The sequence below is a fragment of the Schistocerca piceifrons genome, chromosome 4 (assembly GCF_021461385.2).
Source record: "Schistocerca piceifrons isolate TAMUIC-IGC-003096 chromosome 4, iqSchPice1.1, whole genome shotgun sequence".
Taxonomy (NCBI): domain Eukaryota; kingdom Metazoa; phylum Arthropoda; class Insecta; order Orthoptera; family Acrididae; genus Schistocerca; species Schistocerca piceifrons.
Genome location: NC_060141.1, coordinates 31,503,834 through 31,525,958, shown reverse-complemented (window position 1 = coordinate 31,525,958; position 22,125 = coordinate 31,503,834). Strand labels below are relative to the sequence as shown.

At 43.4% G+C, this 22,125-nt stretch overlaps 1 protein-coding gene across 1 annotated transcript in view; it reads right to left on the bottom strand.

The window, feature by feature from the left end:
* Nucleotides 1-22,125, bottom strand: part of LOC124795569 — a 286,431-nt gene that overhangs the window by 186,669 nt on the left and 77,637 nt on the right. The window lies entirely within an intron of this gene.

Here is a 22,125-nt window from a genome sequence, read left to right as displayed (position 1 = left end):
CGCCGCAGAAGATTGTCACAGCCCCTCTTACCCAAATTCCATCCATTCTTTCGACGCCTCTGCGATGAAGGTCAGAACCGCGACACCCAGCGTGAAATCACACTGTTTTCATACGGGTGGCCAAAGTAACAGATGAACGTTGTCAAGAACACCGTCCTGTCGCTCATGATACTGTGAACTGTTGTTTTCGACCACGAAAAGTATGGCAGTCAGCGCCCCAAGAGAAGGGATGTTTTCGTTGACACCCATTATGTGTAACGGAATTGAAATGATGGTGGGCTGACAGTAATTTGGAGCCCGCGCGTCGGAAACGGGCGCGCTGGTGTGAGACTGCCAGGGAGTCCACCCTGATGCCATCTATTGGCGAAACTGGGAATTAGCGCTGCCTGTCAGACAATGCACTAAGCTCTCGGAGTCAAATGTATTCTTTTTCTTGGTAATTATAAGTTATTACTGTATGATTTAATGTTATAAGGCGCTAGTAGTAAATTATTATGACTGATATGAACTCCAGGGTAATAAATATAAATATTCTTAAATACTAAATGATTTCGGTGAAAAGGTGGTAGGGGAATGCCCCCACTCTTGGTGATATGAGCGTAGCTAGAGGTAGCTGGAGACACAGGGACTGAACAATGGAATGGCCTGGGGAGTGTTGACGTGACCGGACGTGCGTAACTGTGCTCACACAAAAGTGATTGTGCAACAGCGAAGAGGCGAATATCGTCGCCGTTTGTGGAGTGGAACGCGACGAATGGTAGTCGAAGCCGTCTCTATGCCACTGGGGCTGATTGCAAGAGTTCCTGCGCCCAGATTTTATGGCGGACGTGCAGTAGTTTATACGAGTGGTACAGCTCGTAGTTCCAGCCGCCATTAAGGGCATGAGGCGTGAAGAGCAGCGTTAGCCACATGCATCTCACCACCAGCACCGACACGTCTACCCAAGGCAAGACTGCTTGCAATTGTTAAGTCGAACTTTGTATACATGTAAAAGGAGAATACCAGTTTTCTTTTATGCAAGTGCAGAGGACAGAATATAGTAATGAGTAAAATTACGACGCATGTTGTTCATTGTAAAGTGTAGTGACCTGAAACATAGTGTAGTGAAATCAGACTGAGGCCACCATCGCCTCTTTCATTTACAATTCTTTTGGTTGTAGAATACTTTAGCGTATAAGACTGTTGAAAAGAGCAATGGTCACACCAGAATGGGTCGCCTATTTATAGTTACTTAAATTTTCTGAGTAACCTTTCAAGTAAAGTCACTTAACTAATTCTATATCAATCGTCCAAAGAGTAATATCCAAAATCTTTAAATAAGTTGAAGGATAGAATTTTGTTAACCTAAGTTGCATAAGTTGTCTTGGTGGTAATTACCAAGCCAACTCACAGAAATTGAGAGAGTATTTGCTTTGTAGAATCACCTAGAATGATCAGAAATAGTAATATTCAGAATTAAGTTTAAATTCAACTCAAGCCGTTTCACTTTGAAACGAGCCAAAAAATTGATTTATTCTTTTGCTCCTTCAGAGCTGGCGACCGTAGTTATAAGTATTTTCAGGAGGATTCGACGGTAAGTCTGCTGCTCTCGTCGTGCTGATAGGATTATCCACTGCTGCTAGCAGTGGTGATTGGATACATAAGCTCACTACCAAGTTAAGTGGGTCAGGTAGGCAGTGTTACCGAGTGAACTGTAGGGCACTGTAGGCCGTGGATCGAACCCGTTCAATCATCACAGCTCTTTGGGAAATAGTCCGGTTAGGAGTGTACTAATCATTAGGTAAATACTGGCGAGTAATGGTCAAAAATGTATACGCAAGTGAATTTAGCAAGGTCCATGTAGCACCTAGTTAATGTGGTGCAATGGCGAGGGTAGGAGTGGAGTAAAAGTGAGCTGAGCTTGTGGCAGCTGTGCTGTCTTCAAAGATTAACAACGTGAATTCACTACTACCTCTTACCATTAGGGCTGAGCTATTTACGGTTAAAATACGTAGCAGTAAGCGCAAAGGCGTGACAGCTTTAAGTCCGTATCGGCTTTATACATACGGAAGTAGGAAGCGGGTCATTCTGTCAGTGGAGGGGGTTAAAACAACCGAGTCAGTTGAGAACATACCCCGTTTACTGATGGAAAGATTCGGCAGTTCGGTCGCATGTGGCGACCGTGACAGGATTTACCAATTTTGTAGAATAATGGCTGCAATAAGAGTGTTTTATATAAACTTGTAGTTTCAAGAAAATTTTAAATTTAAAATTCTGTTGTAGACAAATATACCACAATTGGTAAGTTCAAGACGGCAACCTGCAAAGCAGCAAAAGAAAGTCCAATAGTAGGAGTTAAACAAGTAATACTTGGTTTAATAAACATTTCTATTAGGCACGAAATACAGCAGCATAAGATGGAGTCGAATAGTAACAAGCAAGACGAAAACATTACAAGGTCAGACCCAGAATTAGGGACCATAGATACTGTTGTAGGGTTGGAAAATCTTATAGATGAATCCACACCCACAAGACAGGAGGAATGGGAAGTGAAACCAAAGGTAGTGAAAAGTGAACCCAATGTATCTGTGGATGCAAGTCACAAGGGAGAGGATATGGAATTAACAAGTTTGTTAAATAGGATGATGGCGCAAATTCGAGAAGGGAATGCTAGTTTGAAAGCAGAAATGGCTAGTCATATATCCCAATTGGATGAAAACCTATCTGGTAAAATAAAAGCCAATTTAGATATTTTGAACACGCAAAGCCAACGTATCACAGAGGTAAACAAATCAGTAAATAGCATTAGGGCTGAAATAACAAATGTTCAGAGAAAAGTCACAGAAATAGAGAAAAGATTTGATACCGAAATTCAGAGAATAGAGAAATCAGTGGAACCTTTGGTTAGTGAAAAATTAGAACCGATAATTGAAAGTAAATTACAGGTGATAGTACCAGTTGTAAAGAAAGAGATTGTTAAAGAAACGGCAGCTGATATTGAAACACTGCGCAATACCATGTTGAGTTTTGATGCATGTGTGCAGGAGCAGGAAAATACACTGCGTAATGAGATAAAATTGTTAAGTCAGCAAGTTCAGAATCAGACGTTTCTTAACTGTAGTGGTATCCCATTGGTAATGCAAAAATCGGAAATACTGAGTAGGGAGGAAAAATACGATCCTCAAAAGAAACAAGGTGGATGGCATCCAATGGATTTTATAAACAATTGTGAACGTGTCTTACCAACAGACATGTCGGATAAAGAAAAAATTAATTTAGTAATAGACGCTTTAGCAGGTCATGCTAAACGTTCGGGATTGAATTTGGATATCGACAATTTGAAGTTTACAGACTTCAAAGAAAAGTTCCTTGAGGAATTCTGGAGCACACAACAGAGAGATAGGTTGTGGAGAGAATTCGTTGTCGCCAGAATGCCAGAACATGGGCGTGGGCTCATGAGAGAATACTGTGAAGGATGGTTCAAGCGTTTGGAGTATCTTAAAGATCGTAGATCAGAATCGGAGATAGTGTGGGAGTTGTGGAAAAAGCTACCTGATGATTCAAAGCGGTATGTAGGAGGCACTCATCGAACATTCGATGAATTTTTGGAAAAAATCGAGAATGAAGATAGGTGGCGTGAAACAAGAGAGTTTCGAGGTTTCAGAAATCAGAATGGAATAGTAAAAGGTGGTAGGAATGAACCGCAAATTAACATGATGAGAGGAAGAGGTCGAGGAGGTAACTCTCAGCGAGGGAGAGGACACTATCAGGGAAACGGGATGCATTATCAAAGTCAGGAAAACTAAATACCGCGCAGGTCAAGGGCCTAACGCGCGCGGAAAGAAAGAAATGGCCCAAATATAAGGGAAGATCGGAGTAGTCAGTACTATAGTAGGAAAGTGCGTCGTTCGCCTGAAGAGCAGTTACATAAACGAAACTTTGCGAAGTATAATGCAGGGATACAAACAGAGGAGAGAGAGCAGAGAGGAATTATTAAGGGAAATGAAGTAGGAAAAGAATATCGGTCGGATGTGAAGGCTCACGTGAATGAAATAAGTACAATTCGAGGTCAGAGTGACGAATTGATGAAGGAAGAGTCAGAGAAGGCGTTGTTTGTCGGTAGGGATGGCAACTGTGCAGAGAGGCAGGGGCAAGGTAGGAGTGATGTGACTTATGGTAAAAGGTTCGTACGAATAGTCGACGAATCGCATCGAGAAGTAATTAAAGAGGGAAGGGTGGATAAGAAAAAGGGGCATAGTGCAGAGACGCATGCCGATTCAGAAATTACCTCGTATGCAGAATATGTACATCAGCTCAAAAGCCAGCCAGCACAATTAGAAAGATCTTCCACTCAAGTGATTAATTTGGACCCGAATATGACGGTGTCAGAGAGCCATACCGATTATGATGTGTACCCAGTGACAGAAAGAGTACATGACTGTGATGAAGATTCTTTTAGAGAAATTAGAGAAAGTGTATCTAACCAAGAGAAAGAGTGTTGTGATCCCTGTAGTACTGAAGCAAATGAGTTGAGTGAGACTGGAATTCCATTAGTAGGGGAAAATAATGAAAGTAAGAGTGGCGAATGCACTATCCAACAAAGGGAAAGTAGAGAAATGGATTATAATTTGCGAGAATTATTTGAATCCGAAGAAGGTCATATTTCTAAGGAGGAGGAATTATCGTCAGAATCATCAGAAAGCATCCAGGGAGAAAAAGAAGTAGAGGAAGTTTCCGATTCCACAACCAAGAGTTCAGGCATGGCAGATTCGAATGAGAACGAGATGGCATTAAAGAGCCTAGACGAAGGACTATTGGAAAAAGTGGTGAAAGAATTTAGGATGAAAAGGAGAAAGAAACCTCCAGATGGAATGGTCAGTATAAAAACCGGAAAAATAATATGGCAAGACTTGGCGGTGGAAAAGGATTTATTATGGGAAGATAAAGAAAGTATGAAAGAGGACAATAGGATGCAAACAATCCTGCCCATTGATGTATGTGGGTACGATTTATATGTATTGTTGGATACGGGTGCTCAAATAAGTGCTATTTCGCACGCATTTTTTGAGATGATCAAAGAGCAATGAGGAGTAGTCATGATGCCAGTAACAGGTGTTAAAGTGATAGGGGCGACAGGGAAATGTAGTAAACCTGTTAAACATCAAGTGATGATGGAATTTAAGATAAAAAACAAGCTATTTTCGAATGCATTTTTAGTAGTTCCAGAGCTCAGTGCCGAGATCATTTTAGGCATTGACTGGTTAATAAAACAGAAAGTGATTATAGATTGTGACAAAGGGATAATAGTTTGTAAAGTTGATAGTGCGGTATTAGAAATACCATTTGAATCATCTAGAGTAATGGAAGAGAACCAGCTGAGATGGGTAGAATTTAGAGATGATCATGATTCAGGAATAGGTCAAAAATTCGATTGGTTTCTGGTGAGGCAGATAGTTGAAGATGGAAATAAGGAGACACTCCTTCGAAATGTAGTGGACAAAACGGAAGGACTATCTGATGCCCAAAGGGAGGATCTATGGCAAATTCTGAAAGAAAATCAGGAGGTATTTTCGGACAGACCGGGACGAGTGATAAATTATGAGTACTGCATGGAGGTAGAGGAGCATGAACCTTTCTTTAAACCACCATATAATGTACCCTTGTCTAAGAAAGAAGCAGTTCAAAAAGAAATAGATAAAATGGTTTCATGTGGGGTCATTGAACGGAGTTCTAGCCCATATAATAACCCACTGGTGATAGTAGGTAAGAAGGATGGAAGTGTACGAATAGTGATAGATGCTCGTACTCTGAATAAAGTAGTGAAGAGGGAGTTGGATCGTCCAGAGAACATAGATAATTTATTGCAGAAGCTTAATGGTGTAAAGTACATGACTAGTTTAGACCTAACTGCAGGATACTGGCAAATCCCATTAAGTGAGGAGTCTAGGAAGTACACGGCATTTTTATTCAATGGCAAATGCTACCATTTCACAGTGGTACCATTTGGCCTAAATACTTCCGTTTCAGTGTTCATTCGGGCTTTAGACAAAATTTTAGGGAGTGAACTTAGTTCGCTAATCACGGTTTATGTAGATGATCTGTTAATTGCTACAAGGACATGGGAAGAGCACATGGAGTTATGCGAAGGGTGTTCAAAGCTTTAATTAAAGGAGGAATGACCCTGAACCTGAAAAAATGCGAGTTTGTGAAGAAAGAAATAAAGTTTTTAGGTCACATAGTAACTCCAGAGGGAATTGAAAAGGATCCCGATAAAGTCAAAGCAATAAGAAATTGTCCGGCTCCCAAGAATAAAAAACAACTAAAGTCGTTTATAGGACTTTGTTCCTTTTATCATAAGTATGTGGATGATCAGGTGTTCAATAGCCCACATCTGAACAACCTACTTAAGAAGAACAGTGTGTATATGTGGACTGAGGAATGTGAAACAGCATTCAACCGGCTAAAAGACAATTTGGCTAAAAACATAAAGTTATGGCACCCTGACCTGTGTGAACCATTCCACATGGCAACAGATAGTTCAGATTATGGATTGGGAGTATCCATATTTCAGGAGGTAATGATAGATGGGGAAAAAACTCATAGACAAATAGCATTTGCGAGTAGAACAATGTCTAAGTACGAAAGAAACTATACGGTTTCAGAGAAGGAGGCTTTAGCTATAGTATGGGGTTTTAGGAAATTTCAACTTTTCTTATGGGGACATAAGACTGTGGTCCATACAGACCACAAAGCTTTAATATTTTTGAAGGACTGCAGATTGTTACATAACAGGTTGACCAGATGGGCGCTGTTTTTACAACAATTTGATATAGAGATCAAGTATGTTAAAGGGAAAGAACATGCAGTACCGGATGCTTTGTCGAGATTACCGGAAGGATGTGAGACACAAGAAAGTGTAAAGAATAGGGAAGATGTTTTTGAGGTGAATTACTTCAAAAAAGCGGAAGGAAGAGAAAAAATTAGGGAAATATGTCGGAATATGCGAAGATATCAAAGTGATGATGATGCACTCAAGTCGGTAAAGGTCAAGTTTGACAATCCGGACGCAACTAACATAAGGGCTTCATATAAAAGACATAAAGGTGTACTGTATCTTCAAAGATTAAATAATCCAGGGAAGTGGAGAGTATGTTGGACGGAACAACACACTGAAGTGCTGATAGATTATGTTCACTTGGCATATGGCCATTGTGGTGCACGGAAGTGTACCGATAAGTTAGATGAATGCATTACCTTTAACAACATGGCACGAAGGGTGGCACAGAGGATAAGATCTTGTGATCTATGCCAAAAGGCGAAAGTAACAAATGCAACTAATCAAGGGCCCATGCAATCAATAAAACCTGATGAAGTATTAGAAATAGTAGCAGTAGATATCTTTGGACCATTACCGAAAACCATGGGGGGTTTTGTGTACATATTTGTAGCAGTTGAACTTTTCTCAAAGTATATAAAGCTATATCCCTTGAGAAAAGCTACTGCCAGAGCTGTGTATGATAAAATGGTGTGTGATTATTTTGTGAAAGTAGGGAAGCCAAAGAGAATACTATCAGATAATGGTGTTCAGTTTTGCTCAAAAATGTGGAAGGATGGGATAACTGAGAAACAGGTAGAAGTGGTACATATCTCAGCTTATCACCCATCAAGCAATCCGGCAGAAAGATAGATGCGTGAGATAGGTCGGTTATTTAGGACGTACTGCCATAGCAACCACAAGAGGTGGGGCATGTATGTGAGTGAATTCGAAGAAATCATGAATTCATTAACAAACGAGAGCACTGGATTTACTCCAGAAGAAATCCTGAAAAAGACGAGAAGTAAAAGTCTAGTAGAAGACCTACTAGAATTTCCAGATAGAGTTGAATTAGATTATGATAGTAAAAAGAACTTAGTAAAAGACAAGATGAGAAAACAAGCAGATGCGAGAATTCGTCGTCATGACGAAAAAGTAAGGAATCCTAAATTCAAAATAGGTGATCTCGTTCTTGTAAAAACACATGAAAAGTCAAGTGAAATTAATAACGAGATCAGCAAATTTAAATATATATATAATGGACCATTTAAAATAGTGTCTATACCCAATGTGAATGCTTATTATTTAGAGTACCCATTAACAGGCAAACGCCTGGGAGTAAGAAACATAGTGGATCTCAAAAGTTATGAACCACGAATTCTACCAGATTGAAAATAAATATATAAATAAATATTAAAGTAAACCAATATGTAAATAGTTTTGCTTCTTTAGTTCTATGTGAGAGGTAAATGTTCACTAAAATATGTTGCAGTATTCTAATGAAACTTCTACTTTAAGTAGAGACTAAACAGACTGGGAAAGACTGAGCTTCTAAGAAAGCCTTATTAGATGTGTAAATAAGTGTTGTGGAAGAGGTAGAAAAGTGAGGAGGCAAAGTGAAAAGGACGGGCTATAAAATAATAGGCGCATAACGTGTGTTTTACTTGCCTGAGATAAAAGAAGTGTATTTAAAATTTTTGTAAAAAAGATGTTTAAAGTGTACTGTGTTTAGAAGTAAGAAAATTGGAAAGAATATATGTAAATCATTTATGTAATGTTTAGCAGGAAAGATAGAAAGAATTGGTGTTTAATTTTAAATAAGTAATATAAGTACCGAGGTGTATCAGTAAGAAAGGGAAAACCCTTGGTAAAAAGCTTAACGAAAATTTCAGATTCATTATAGGAGAGACTTCTTATTGAATTATCACCGTTAGATACTTCAATAAGAAGTGGGGCATGTGTAACGGAACTGAAATGATGGTGGGCTGACAGTAATTTGGAGCCCGCGCGTCGGAAACGGGCGCGCTGGTGTGAGACTGCCAGGGAGTCCACCCTGATGCCATCTATTGGCGAAACTGGGAATTAGCGCTGCCTGTCAGACAATGCACTAAGCTCTCGGAGTCAAATGTATTCTTTTTCTTGGTAATTATAAGTTATTACTGTATGATTTAAAGTTATAAGGCGCTAGTAGTAAATTATTATGACTGGTATGAACTCCAGGGTAATAAATATAAATATTCTTAAATACTAAATGATTTCGGTGAAAAGGTGGTAGGGGAACGCCCCCACTCTTGGTGATACGAGCGTAGCTAGAGGTAGCTGGAGACACAGGGACTGAACAATGGAATGGCCTGGGGAGTGTTGACGTGACCGGACGTGCGTAACTGTGCTCACACAAAAGTGATTGTGCAACAGCGAAGAGGCGAATATCGTCGCCGCTTGTGGAGTAGAACGCGACGAATGGTTGTCGAAGCCGTCTCTATGCCACTGGGGCTGATTGTAAGAGTTCCTGCGCCCAGATTTTATGGCGGACGTGCAGTAGTTTATACGAGTGGTACAGCTCGTAGTTCCAGCCGCCATTAAGGGCATGAGGCGTGAAGAGCAGCGTTAGCCACATGCATCTCACCACCAGCACCGACACGTCTACCCAAGGCAAGACTGCTTGCAATTGTTAAGTCGAACTTTGTATACATGTAAAAGGAGAATACCAGTTTTCTTTTATGCAAGTGCAGAGGACAGAATATAGTAATGAGTAAAATTACAACGCATGTTGTTCATTGTAAAGTGTAGTAACCTGAAACATAGTGTAGTGAAATCAGACTGAGGCCACCATCGCCTCTTTCATTTACAATTCTTTTGGTTGTAGAATACTTTAGCGTATAAGACTGTTGAAAAGAGCAATGGTCACACCAGAATGGGTCGCCTATTTATAGTTACTTAAATTTTCTGAGTAACCTTTCAAGTAAAGTCACTTAACTAATTCTATATCAATCGTCCAAAGAGTAATATCCAAAATCTTTAAATAAGTTGAAGGATAGAATTTTGTTAACCTAAGTTGCATAAGTTGTCTTGGTGGTAATTACCAAGCCAACTCACAGAAATTGAGAGAGTATTTGCTTTGTAGAATCACCTAGAATGATCAGAAATAGTAATATTCAGAATTAAGTTTAAATTCAACTCAAGCCGTTTCACTTTGAAACGAGCCAAAAAATTGATTTATTCTTTTGCTCCTTCAGAGCTGGCGACCGTAGTTATAAGTATTTTCAGGAGGATTCGACGGTAAGTCTGCTGCTCTCGTCGTGCTGATAGGATTATCCACTGCTGCTAGCAGCGGTGATTGGATACATAAGCTCACTACCAAGTTAAGTGGGTCAGGTAGGCAGTGTTACCGTGTGAACTGTAGGGCACTGTAGGCCATGGATCGAACCCGTTCAATCATCACAGCTCTTTGGGAAATAGTCCGGTTAGGAGTGTACTAATCATTAGGTAAATACTGGCGAGTAATGGTCAAAAATGTATACGCAAGTGAATTTAGCAAGGTCCATGTAGCACCTAGTTAATGTGGTGCAATGGCGAGGGTAGGAGTGGAGTAAAAGTGAGCTGAGCTTGTGGCAGCTGTGCTGTCTTCAAAGATTAATGACGTGAATTCACTACTACCTCTTACCATTAGGGCTGAGCTATTTACGGTTAAAATACGTAGCAGTAAGCGCAAAGGCGTGACAGCTTTAAGTCCGTATCGGCTTTATACATACGGAAGTAGGAAGCGGGTCATTCTGTCAGTGGAGGGGGTTAAAATAACCGAGTCAGTTGAGAACATACCCCGTTTACTGATGGAAAGATTCGGTGGTTCGGTCGCATATGCCACCCACTAAAGCCTGTTGTTTCTGAGCGGCGCTGAGTCTGAAATGTTTTCCTCGGCCACCCGTAAGAAAGCAAAGTGATTTCTAACGCTGGGTTCGCTGTTCTGACTCCATCGCGGAGGCGTCAGAGGAAGGGGTGAAAAGTGGATAAGAGTAGCCGTGACGACCTCCAATCGTGTGACCCGTCCATGGTGGCATTGTGCAGAATTTTGGTGAAATTTGGTGCAATGGGACGTCACTAACCCACCATACACGTCACATGAACATCTGAGCTCTGGTATTTTCTTACACGTGTCGACACATTGTCGTCTGAAGAGTCACCGAACCCGTGTATGACGTCGGACCATGCTTTTGCACCATTACAGAGAATGGTTTTAGGCACCTTTGAGCCAAATTTCGAACTTAGGCGACGGAATGGGAGGCAATTAAGGGAAAGTGATCCTTTAAACTTGTTGCGCAATGTAAATTCAAGAATAACCGAGGAAAGGATATTCCGCTTCGATATTACGTTCAAAATTGCAAAAGCTAAAACAGCTTTGAACAGGAAGAGAGAGCTAACACAAAGCAATACCAGCTTACACAATATTAAATAATTCTTTAAAAAAGTTGTGTGGGTCGTTGCCTTTAATGGGACAGATATATTGGCAGTAGGAGAAGCATAACCAAAATGGCTGCCGCCCTTAGAGACAACAGGTTGGAGTGGAATTTTAAATAGGTCATGAACAGGTAGAATGACCACTGTGAAACACGTCAGTGAAACACGTCTGTCACGATGACAGAAAATATCGGTTTGGGACACTGCCAAGACACAGAGACCAAGGCAGTTTAACCTGTATATATGTATACTGTCCTTCCAGAGTTAAAATAATAGAAAAAAAATTATGTCAAGAAGTAATGTATGACAAATTCCAAGGTTCGAGTGCACAATTAGAATAAAGAAGCTACAAAATTAACTACGAGGGTGAGTCAAATGAAAACCTTGAATATTTTTCAAAATATTATTTACTGTGCAGAAGTGGTACAAAGCTGTATCATTTTTCAACATAATCTCCCCCACGCTCAATGCAATTACTCTACCGCTTACAAAGTGCATACATTCCTTTAGAAAAAAATTCTTTTGGTAGTCTGCGCAACCACTCATGCACTGTGTGGCGTACCTCTTCATCAGAACGGAACTTCTTTCCTCCCATTGCGTCTTTGAGTGGTCCAAACATATGGAAATCACTTAGGGCGAGGTCTGGTGAGTATGGTGGATGAGGAAGACACTCAAAATGCAGGTCTGTGTTTGTTGCAACTGTTGTACGGGCAGTGTGGGGCCTTGCATTGTCATGTTGCAAAAGGACACCTGCTGACAGCAATCCACGTCGCTTTGATTTGATTGCAGGCCGCAGATGATTTTTTAGGAGATCTGGGTGTGATTCACTGGTGACACTGGTCCCTCTAGGCATGTAATGCTCCAAAATGACGCCTTTTTCTTCCCAAAAGAGAGGCAGCATAACCTTCCCTGCTGATGGTTCTTTTCGAAAGTTCTTTGGTTTTGGTGATGAGGAATGGCGCCATTCCTTGCTCGCTCTCTTCGTTTCCGGTTAGTGGAAGTGAACCCAGCTTTCGTCCCTAGTAACGATTCTTGCAAGGAAGCCATCACCTTCTCTTTCAAAGCGCCGAAGAAGTTCTTCACAAGCATCAACACTTCGTTCTCTCATTTCAGGAGTAAGCTACCGTGGCACCCATCTTGCAGACACTTTGTGAAACTGGAGCACATCATGCACAATGTGGTGTGCTGCCCCATAACTAATCTGTAAACATGCTGCAGTGTCATTCAGTGTCACTCGGCGGTTTTCCTTCTCTATGGCTTCAACTGCTGCAATGTTCTGTGGAGTCACAACTCGTGTTGCCTAACCTAGACGAGGAGCATCTTCCACTGAAGTCACACCATTTGCGAATTTCCTACTCCATTCGTAGACTTGCTACTGTGACAAACATGCATCATCGTACTGAACCTCCATTCGTCGATGAATTTCAGTAGGTTTCACACCTTCACTACGCAAAAACCGAATAACGGAACGGTGTTCATCCCTGGTGTAAGTCCCAAGTGGGGCGGCCGTCTTTATACTGATACTGCGACGGTATGTGTGCATCTGCACTATGCTGCCACCTACAGGCCATTCTGCAAGCTGTTTGTAGCACGCTTAGAACTGACAGGATAACGGCGCGAAATTTCGATTTGGTATTACAAAATTTAAGGTTTTCGTTTGACTCACCCTCGTACCTACTGTTAACTGAAGAGACTAGCGGAAAATCGGAAGAAAAAGAGTACGACATATATTGATGGCCAACATATTGAATGAGAAAACATGCAAAGAGGGGGAAGCATACTCTGACAGATAATCAGGACTACTAACTTGATCACAAGCTAGGCAATAGCTGAATGTGAACACGAAAGTCAGCCCAAATTACCGAACAGTACCTTCACCTTTCTCATATATGGAGTATGTGCTACTAAATTCACCTACAATTTTGACCCCCACCGCCTTCCTCTCTTTCCTCCACAACCAAACTGACGTTTCCTTGATACCTCTGGATGTTTCCCCATCAACCGGTTCCACCACCACATATAAACGGTTTCTGTTCACTTCTCATCTGTACTGTTTATCGTCCACGTTCCATTTCCGCAATAGGCTACACTTCAGATAAATTCCTTCAAAAGAGACTTTCTAACACGTCAACTGAAATTCGCCACTGTGTTCCTCGAACCACTATCACACTCCTGGCCTTGTGACATGGAGCAGGCCGGCCGAAGTGGCCGTGCGGTTAAAGGCGCTGCAGTCTGGAACCGCAAGACCGCTACGGTCGCAGGTTCGAATCCTGCCTCGGGCATGGATGTTTGTGATGTCTTTAGGTTAGTTAGGTTTAACTAGTTCTAAGTTCTAGGGGACTAATGACCTCAGCAGTTGAGTCCCATAGTGCTCAGAGCCATTTGAACCATTTTGAACATGGAGCATTATACTGTTGAAATATGCCACTGACGTCGGGAAACATAACCGTCATGAAGGGGAGTACTTGGTCTGCAACCAGTGTACTCCTTGGCCGTCATGCTGCTCTGCACGAGCTAGACTGGACCCACAGATGCCCACTTCAATGTTCCCCTCAGCATAATGGAGCCGCCGCCAGCTTCTGTTTGTCCCACAGTACAGGTGTCAAGGAGCTGTTCCCCTGGAAGATGACGTATTCGCCCCCCCCCCCCCCACGCCCCCCCCCCATTCATCTACATCTACATTTGTACTCCGCAAGCCACCCAACGGTGTGTGGCAGAGGGCACTTTACGTGCCACTGTCATTACCTCCCCTTTCTGTTTCAGTCGCGTATGGTTCGCGGGAAGAACGACTGCCGGAAAGCCTCCATGCGCGCTCGAATCTCTCTAATTTTACATTTGTGATCTCCTCGGGAGGTATAAGTAGGGCGAAGCAGTATATTCGATACCTCATCCAGAAACGCACCCTCTCGAAACCTGGCGAGCAAGCTACACCGCGATGCAGAGCGCCTCTCTTGCAGAGTCTGCCACTTGAGTTTGCTAAACATCTCAGTAGCGCTATCGCGGTTACCAAATAACCCTGTGACGAAACGCGCCGCTCTTCTTTGGATCTTCTCTATCTCCTCCGTCAACCTGATCTGGTACGGATCCCACACTGATGAGCAATACTCAAGTACAGGTCGAACGAGTGTTTTGTAAACCACCTCCTTTGTTGATGGACTACATTTTCTAAGGACTCTCCCAATTAATCTCAACCTGGTACCCGCCTTACCAACAATTAATTTTATATGATCATTCCACTTCAAATCGTTCCGCACGCATACTCCCAGATATTTCACAGAAGTAACTGCTACCAGTGTTTGTTCCGCTATCATACAATCATACAATAAAGGATCCTTCTTTCTATGTATTCGCAATACATTACATTTGTCTATGTTAAGGGTCAGTTGCCACTCCCTGCACCAAGTGCCTATCCCTTGCAGATCTTCCTGCATTTCGCTGCAGTTTTCTAATGCTGCAACTTCTCTGTATACTACAGCATGATCCGCGAAAAGCCGCATGGAACTTCCGACACTATCTACTAGGTCATTTATATATATTGTGAAAAGCAATGGTCCCATAACACTCCCCTGTGGCACGCCAGGGGTTACATTAAAGTCTGTAGACGTCTCTCCATTGATAACAACATGCTGTGTTCTGTTTGCTAAAAACTCTTCAATCCAGCCACACAGCTGGTCTGATATTCCGTAGGCTCTTACTTTGTTTATCAGGCGACAGTGCGGAAATGTATCGAACGCACTGCGGAGGTCAAGGGAAATGGCATCTACCTGGGAGCCTGTATCTAATATTTTCTGGGTCTCATGAACAAATAAAGCGAGTTGGGTCACGATCGCTGTTTCCGGAATCCATGTTGATTCCTACATAGTAGATTCTGGGTTTCCAAAAACGACATGATACTCGAGCAAAAAACATGTTCTAAAATTCTACAACAGATCGACGTAAGAGATATAGGTCTATAGTTTTGCGCATCTGCTCGACGACCCTTCTTGAAGACTGGGACTGTCTGTGCTGTTTTCCAATCATTTGGAACCTTCTGTTCCTCTAGAGACTTGCGGTACACGGCTGTTAGAAGGGGGGCGTGATAAAGAAGGTATCAGGATTCATCAGAACATGCAACGCTCTGGCACTTTGCCAACGTCCAGTGCCGATGGTCACGTGCCCATTTAAGTCGTAGCTGCTGATGTCGTTGTATTAACATTGGCACATGCATAGGCCATCGGCTGCACTGTGTGTTCAGACAAATTGAAGCCTGATGTTAGTTGCGCCACAGTTCTCCACCTGTCCTCTTTTACCAGCCTGCCCAGCCTACGACGTCCGACATCTGGTAAGAAGGGTGGCCGCCCAAACCCACGACGCTTGGATGTGGTTTCAGCTTGGTTTCACCACCTGCTGAAGACACTCACCACAACACTTCTCGAACACGAGACAAGTCGTGCGGTTTCCGAAATGCTTGTACCGAGCCCCAGGACCATTACAATCAAACTCAGATAGGTCGCGCGTTCCCCATTCTACACACGGACAGCACGCTCTCTGATATTACATGCACCATGCGTGTGTCTGACTAGCTTTCATTCCTCGTTAAGTGACGCTGCTATCACCTGGACAGCTTCATATCGATAGTAGATCGGCGGTTATAATGTTCTGGCTGATCAGTGTATATACTCTATGCTTCGGGCGCCCTTTCCATAACTGTCTTCATGTTTGTTTTATTCGTGTAGTTCTCCTTTCTATTCCTTCTACCATCTCATCCTACAAGGGAACCTCCCCATCGCACCCCCCTCAGATTTATTTATAAGTTGGCACAGTGAATAGGCCTTGAAAAACTGAACACAGATTAATCGAGAAAGCAGGAAGAAGTTGTGTGGAACTATGAAAAAATAAGCAAAATATACAAACTGAGTAGTCCATGCGAAAGATAGGCAACATCAAGGATAATACGAGCACAGGAATGCCGTGGTCCCATGGTCAGCGGGCACGGTAGCTCTGAGGGTTAGTTGCCCTCTGTAATAAAAAAACTGAGTAAATTGATCAACAACGAACTTAAACGCATGTCTTACGACGGCCGCCCCGAGCAGATGCAACGATCAAAAGCGAACAAAGTGAGACTTAACAAAAAAAAAAAAAAAAAAAAAAAATTAATTAATTAATTAAATAAAATAAAAAAAATGGTTAGCGTGAGCAACTGCAGAACGAGAGGTCCTTGGTTCAAGTCTTCCCTCAAGTGAAAAGTTTAATTTTTTATTTTCAGACAATTATCAAAGTTCAGGCACTCATACATAATCAACTTCGCTATCCAAAATTCCAGGACATGTTCAGTTTTGCTTGGACATATGCAGGATTTGACGGTCTACACACGGAAAAATTTGAAAACGTTAGAAACATATGTTTTGACAGAGCACAGGGAAAACTGTGCTACTGTGAAACTGTTGCATTCATTATTTGCAGTTTATGTGACAAACTCTTATGTTTTCATCACTTTTTTGGGAGTGATTATCACATCCACAAGCAAACCTAAATCGGGCAAGGTAGAAGAGTCTTTTTACCCATTCGCCAAGTGTACAAGTTAGGTGGGTCGACAACATATTCCTGTCATGTGACGCACATGCCGTCACCAGTGTCGTATAGAATATATCAGACGTGTTTTCCTGTGGAGGAATCGGTTGACCTATGACCTTGCGATCAAATGTTTTCGGTTCCCATTGGAGAGGCAGTCCTTTCGTCTACTAATCGCACGGTTTTGCGGTGCGGTCGCAAAAAACAGACACCAAACTTATTACAGTGAACAGAGAAGCCAATGAACGGACGGACAGATCATAAATTTGCGAAAATAAAGAAAGTAAAATTTTCACTTGAGGGAAACTTGAACGAAGGACCTCTAGTTCCCCAGCAGCTCACGCTAACCACGGGACCACGGCGCTCCTGAACTCACACTGTCCTTGATGTTGCATATCTTGCATAAAGACTACTCAGTTTGTATATTTTGCTTATTTTTTTCATAGTTCCACACAACTTCTTCCTGTTTTCTCGATTGATCTGTGTTCAGTTTTTCAAGGCCTATCCACTGTGCCAACTTATAACTATATCTGAGGGGGGTGCGATGGGGAGGATCCCTTGTTAGTATCTGAGCTCTTGAGATTATATTGCTCTATTTCTGCAAGCACGTTAACATTGTTAGTGGCGCATTACGCACTAAAGCGCAACTCACGTCTTTGAAGAACGTGGAAGAAACAACAAAGTCCGAATGTCGAACTTCAACAAAGTATTAGGAAAACCAGTCGTCGTCATGAGCCTGTACAGATCGGGCGTGGCGTTGACAATAGTGCAAGAACGTTTAGGTGGCAGGGCGTTGGTTTCCATGCCTCATCACAGATGTGGGTGTCGGGGACTTTCCCTCTCTGTAAAACAGAATAGGCGGCGGCGTGTGGCAGTTCTGCAGACAGAGTACAATACTGGGGGGAGGCACAAGTGTTTTGGAGGACACCGTTGAGCGCACAGTGTTCAACGTAGGGCACCGATATTGGATGACTGATCAATAGGAACGAGTCACACGGTCAAATCAATCACGATTCTGTTTACAACAGCTCAATGGTCGTGTCTGTACACATCGTAATTAACATGAACAGATGTTCGAAACGTGCACATGCCATGGACACAGGCCCGTGAGGGCAGTACTACGTTATGCAGGATATCCACTTGGGCCTCCATGAGGCCTATGGCAGTAATTTTAGTCACTGTGACAGCTGTGGATTACAAGCGATTTATTAGTGACCACCTGCAATCCCTTAAATTTGATGTCGTCCACAACGGCAGTGGCATCTTCCAGCAGGCTAATTATCCATGCCGCAGGCCAGAAACGTGTTATGGTGGTTTGAGGCGCATGGTAGTGCACTCATGTTGCTGCGCCGGCCACCAAATTCGGCTGGTCTGAGCGCGACGGAGCACATCTGAGATGGTATCGGGTGAAGCTCCGCACCCTTCAACCAGTGGCCCACTAGTTGACTGACCTGTGTCTAGACATCTTGAACCACATACCTTAGAGGAACCTATCAGGAGGTCTTATCGTAACCATGCCACGCAGAATCGCCGCTGTTTTGCATTTCAAAGTTGAACCAACACATATTAACCAGGTGGTAATAATGTTTTGTTCACCGGTGCATCATTTCCATTCCTAATGCGTTAAACCTTACTAGTTAATCATCTGGCTGTGCAACTGGAATTTTGTTTAGTTTTGTTCACAGGACGAAAGATTACTTCTGCTTCACATGTACAACGCACGCTACGGCTCACTTGTAGTGTATTTGTTGATGGGTACTGAAGAATGGTCCGCAAATACGATAGTGGTGGTGATCTTGTTGAGTCGCAACGTTTCTGCCTCTTTGGCTGCTACTTCTGCGAGCTCGTTGTTATCGATTCTGATCGCTCCCAGCTTGCAATAGAATGAAACAGCGCAACAAACTAAACTGTTTTATAAGTTACATAGTGTCGTACAGGGTGTGGAAAAAGGGGAAGTGTCCTATCGTGTATAAACCATGTCCGCAGTATTTCTGGAAGTCTGACTTGCTCTAATAGCACAGGTAATTTGTCTAGCAGAAGCTGTTGTTAAAAACAGCACAGCACTTGTCATTTTGCCATTAAACGTATAGAGCTACAAGTCTGTCACCAACAATTTCTGGCCACGCATGACACTAAAGCCAACGTGATGCCTTGGTAACATGATGAACAGAGGATTTCCATCTGTCCACATGTACATATTGTCGTAATTTACAGTGCAACTGTCTGTAGCAAACAGAACACAGCATGTTGTTATCAATGGAGAGACGTCTACAGACGTTAAAGTAACCTCTGGCGTGCCACAGGGTAGTGTTATGGGACCATTGCTTTTCACAATATATATAAATGACTTAGTAGATAGTGTCGGAAGTTCCATGCGGCTTTTCGCGGATGATGCTGTAGTATACAGAGAAGTTGCTGCATTGGAAAATTGTAGCGAAATACAGGAAGATCTGCAGCGGATAGGCACTTGGTGCAGGGAGTGGCAACTGACCCTTAACATAGACAAATGTAATGTATTGCGAATACATAGAAAGAAGGATCCTTTATTGTATGATTATATGATAGCGGAACAAACACTGGTAGCAGTTACTTCTGTAAAATATCTGGGAGTATGCGTACGGAACGATTTGAAGTGGAATGATCATATAAAATTAATTGTTGGTAAGGCAGGTACCAGGTTGCGATTCATTGGGAGAGTGCTTAGAAAATGTAGTCCATCAACAAAGGAGGTGGCTTACAAAACACTCGTTCGACCTATACTTGAGTATTGCTCATCAGTGTGGGATCCGTACCAGGTCGGGTTGACGGAGGAGATAGAGAAGATCCAAAGAAGAGCGGCGCGTTTCGTCACCGGGTTATTTGGTAACCGTGATAGCGTTACGGAGATGTTTAATAAACTCAAGTGGCAGACTCTGCAAGAGAGGCGCTCTGCATCGCGGTGTAGCTTGCTCGCCAGGTTTCGAGAGGGTGCGTTTCTGGATGAGGTATCGAATATATTGCTTCCCCCTACTTATACTTCCCGAGGAGATCACGAATGTAAAATTAGAGAGATTAGAGCGCGCACGGAGGCTTTCAGACAGTCGTTCTTCCCGCGAACCATACGCGACTGGAACAGGAAAGGGAGGTAATGACAGTGGCACGTAAAGTGCCCTCCGCCACACACCGTTGGGTGGCTTGCGGAGTATCAATGTAGATGTAGATGTAGATGTAGATTTAGGTTTTCCGTGATTTCCCTAAATCGCTCCTGGCAAATGCCGGGATGGTTCCTTTGAAAGGGCACGGCCGACTTCCTTCCCCGTCCTTCCTTAACCCGATGGGACCGATGACCTCGCTGTCTGGTCTCCTCCCCCAAACAACCCTTTACAGTGCAACTCTGCGTGAATGGCGCCTCATCCGTAAATGATTTACGTGCTGTGAAGTGAGGATCTTCACGTTCGGTCTTACAATCTGTTGGCAGAACTCTAACCACACAAGGTGAGCTGGCCGGAGTGGCCGAGCGGTTCTAGGCGCTTCAGTCTCGAATCGCGTGACCGCTACGGTCGCAAGTTCGAATCCTGCCTCAGGCATGGATGTGTGTGATGTCCTTAGGTTAGTTAGGTTTAAGTAGTCCTAAGTTCTAGGGGACTGATGACCTCAGCGCCGGCCGAAGTGGCCGTGCGGTTAAAGGTGCTGCAGTCTGGAACCGCAAGACCGTTACGGTCGCAGGTTCGAATTCTGCCTCGGGCATGGATGTTTGTGATGTTCTTAGGTTAATTAGGTTTAACTAGTTCTAAGTTCTAGGAGACTAATGACCTCAGCAGTTGAGTCCCATAGTGCTCAGAGCCATTTGAACCATTTGATGACCTCAGCTGTTAAGTGCCATAGTGCTCAGAGCCATTTGAATCATTTGAACACAAGGTAATCTTCTGATCTGAGCCTGGAACTAACGCAGAACTGACGACGCAAATGCACGGTTTGTGCATTCATTACCTGCAGCTCTTCGCACATTTGTTTCAAGGTCATCTTCCACCCATCGTAGCTCTCACCCCTCTACATCCGACACGAGAACTCGTTGCTGATGTGCAGAATGGTGGGTGACAGGTTCGTCTCCCACCGGCCTGGAGTTTCATTGACTGGAGTAGAATTGTCCTCAGTGACGAGTCCTGCTTCGAACCGAGCTCGGATAACCAGCGCCCCGTGCAGTGGTTGGATACCAACCTGACTGCCGCCTCCGAAACAGCCCAACAACCAGGAGTCATGGGCTGGGGTGCTATTTCTGTTCATAGCAGGACCCCTTTGGTTGTTATGCCCGGCGTCCCTACAGCACAGCAGTACATCGACCATATTCTACAAACCGTTCTGTTGCCCTTCTTGGTAAGCCATTTGGGGTTACCTTGCAGCAAGTTAGTGCCCACTCACAGACGGTGAGAGAGTTTAGACTGTGTCCTCGTGCCTGCAAACCCCAATGTTGGCCAGCAAGGTCGCCAGGTGTCTCCCAAATTGAGAACGCTTCCAGTTTTATCGGCAGGACCCTCCAGCCATCTCGAGATTTTGACGATCGAACGCGCCAATTGGACAGAATCCGACACGATATCCCCCAGGAGCACATTCAGCAACTCTATGAATCAGAGCCAAGCTGCAAAGCTGCTTGCGGAAGGGCCAGAGGTGAACCAAGGCATTAGTGTCTTGCTCCATTTCTCTTGAGTACATCGTCAAGTTTCTCTGAAACTGCAATCATGTGTTCGTCTGTACACGTAATTCACATCTCGCAGTTTCCGTCGCATTCAGATAATTCCTTGGTGGTGCATCGTTTTTATGTTCAAATGACTCTGAGCACTATGGGACTTAACTTCGGAGGTCATCAGTCCCCTAGAACTTAGAACTACTTACATCTAACCAACCTAAAGACACCACACACAACCATACCAGAGGCAGGATTCGAATTTGTGACCGTAGCGGTCTCGCGGTTCCAGAGCCTAGAACCGCTCGGCCACCCCAGCCGGCCGTTTTTATGTGTGTATTGTGACACAGAACAGCAAAATAACTACACAGCCTGACCAGTTAGCTTCCTCTACAGTGAGTTGGTGATGATGATGATGATGATGATGATCATGATCATGACGATGATGTTTGGTTTGTGAGGCGCTCAACTGCGCAGTTATCAGCGCCCGTGCAAATTCCCAACCTTTGCTCAGTCCAATCTCACCGCTTGCGTGAATGAGGATGAAATGTTGAGGACAACACCCAGTCATCTCGAGGCAGGTGAAAACCCCTGACCCCGCCGGGAATCGAACCCGGGACCCCGTGCTCGGGAAGCGAGAGCGCGACCGCTAGACCACGAGCTGCGG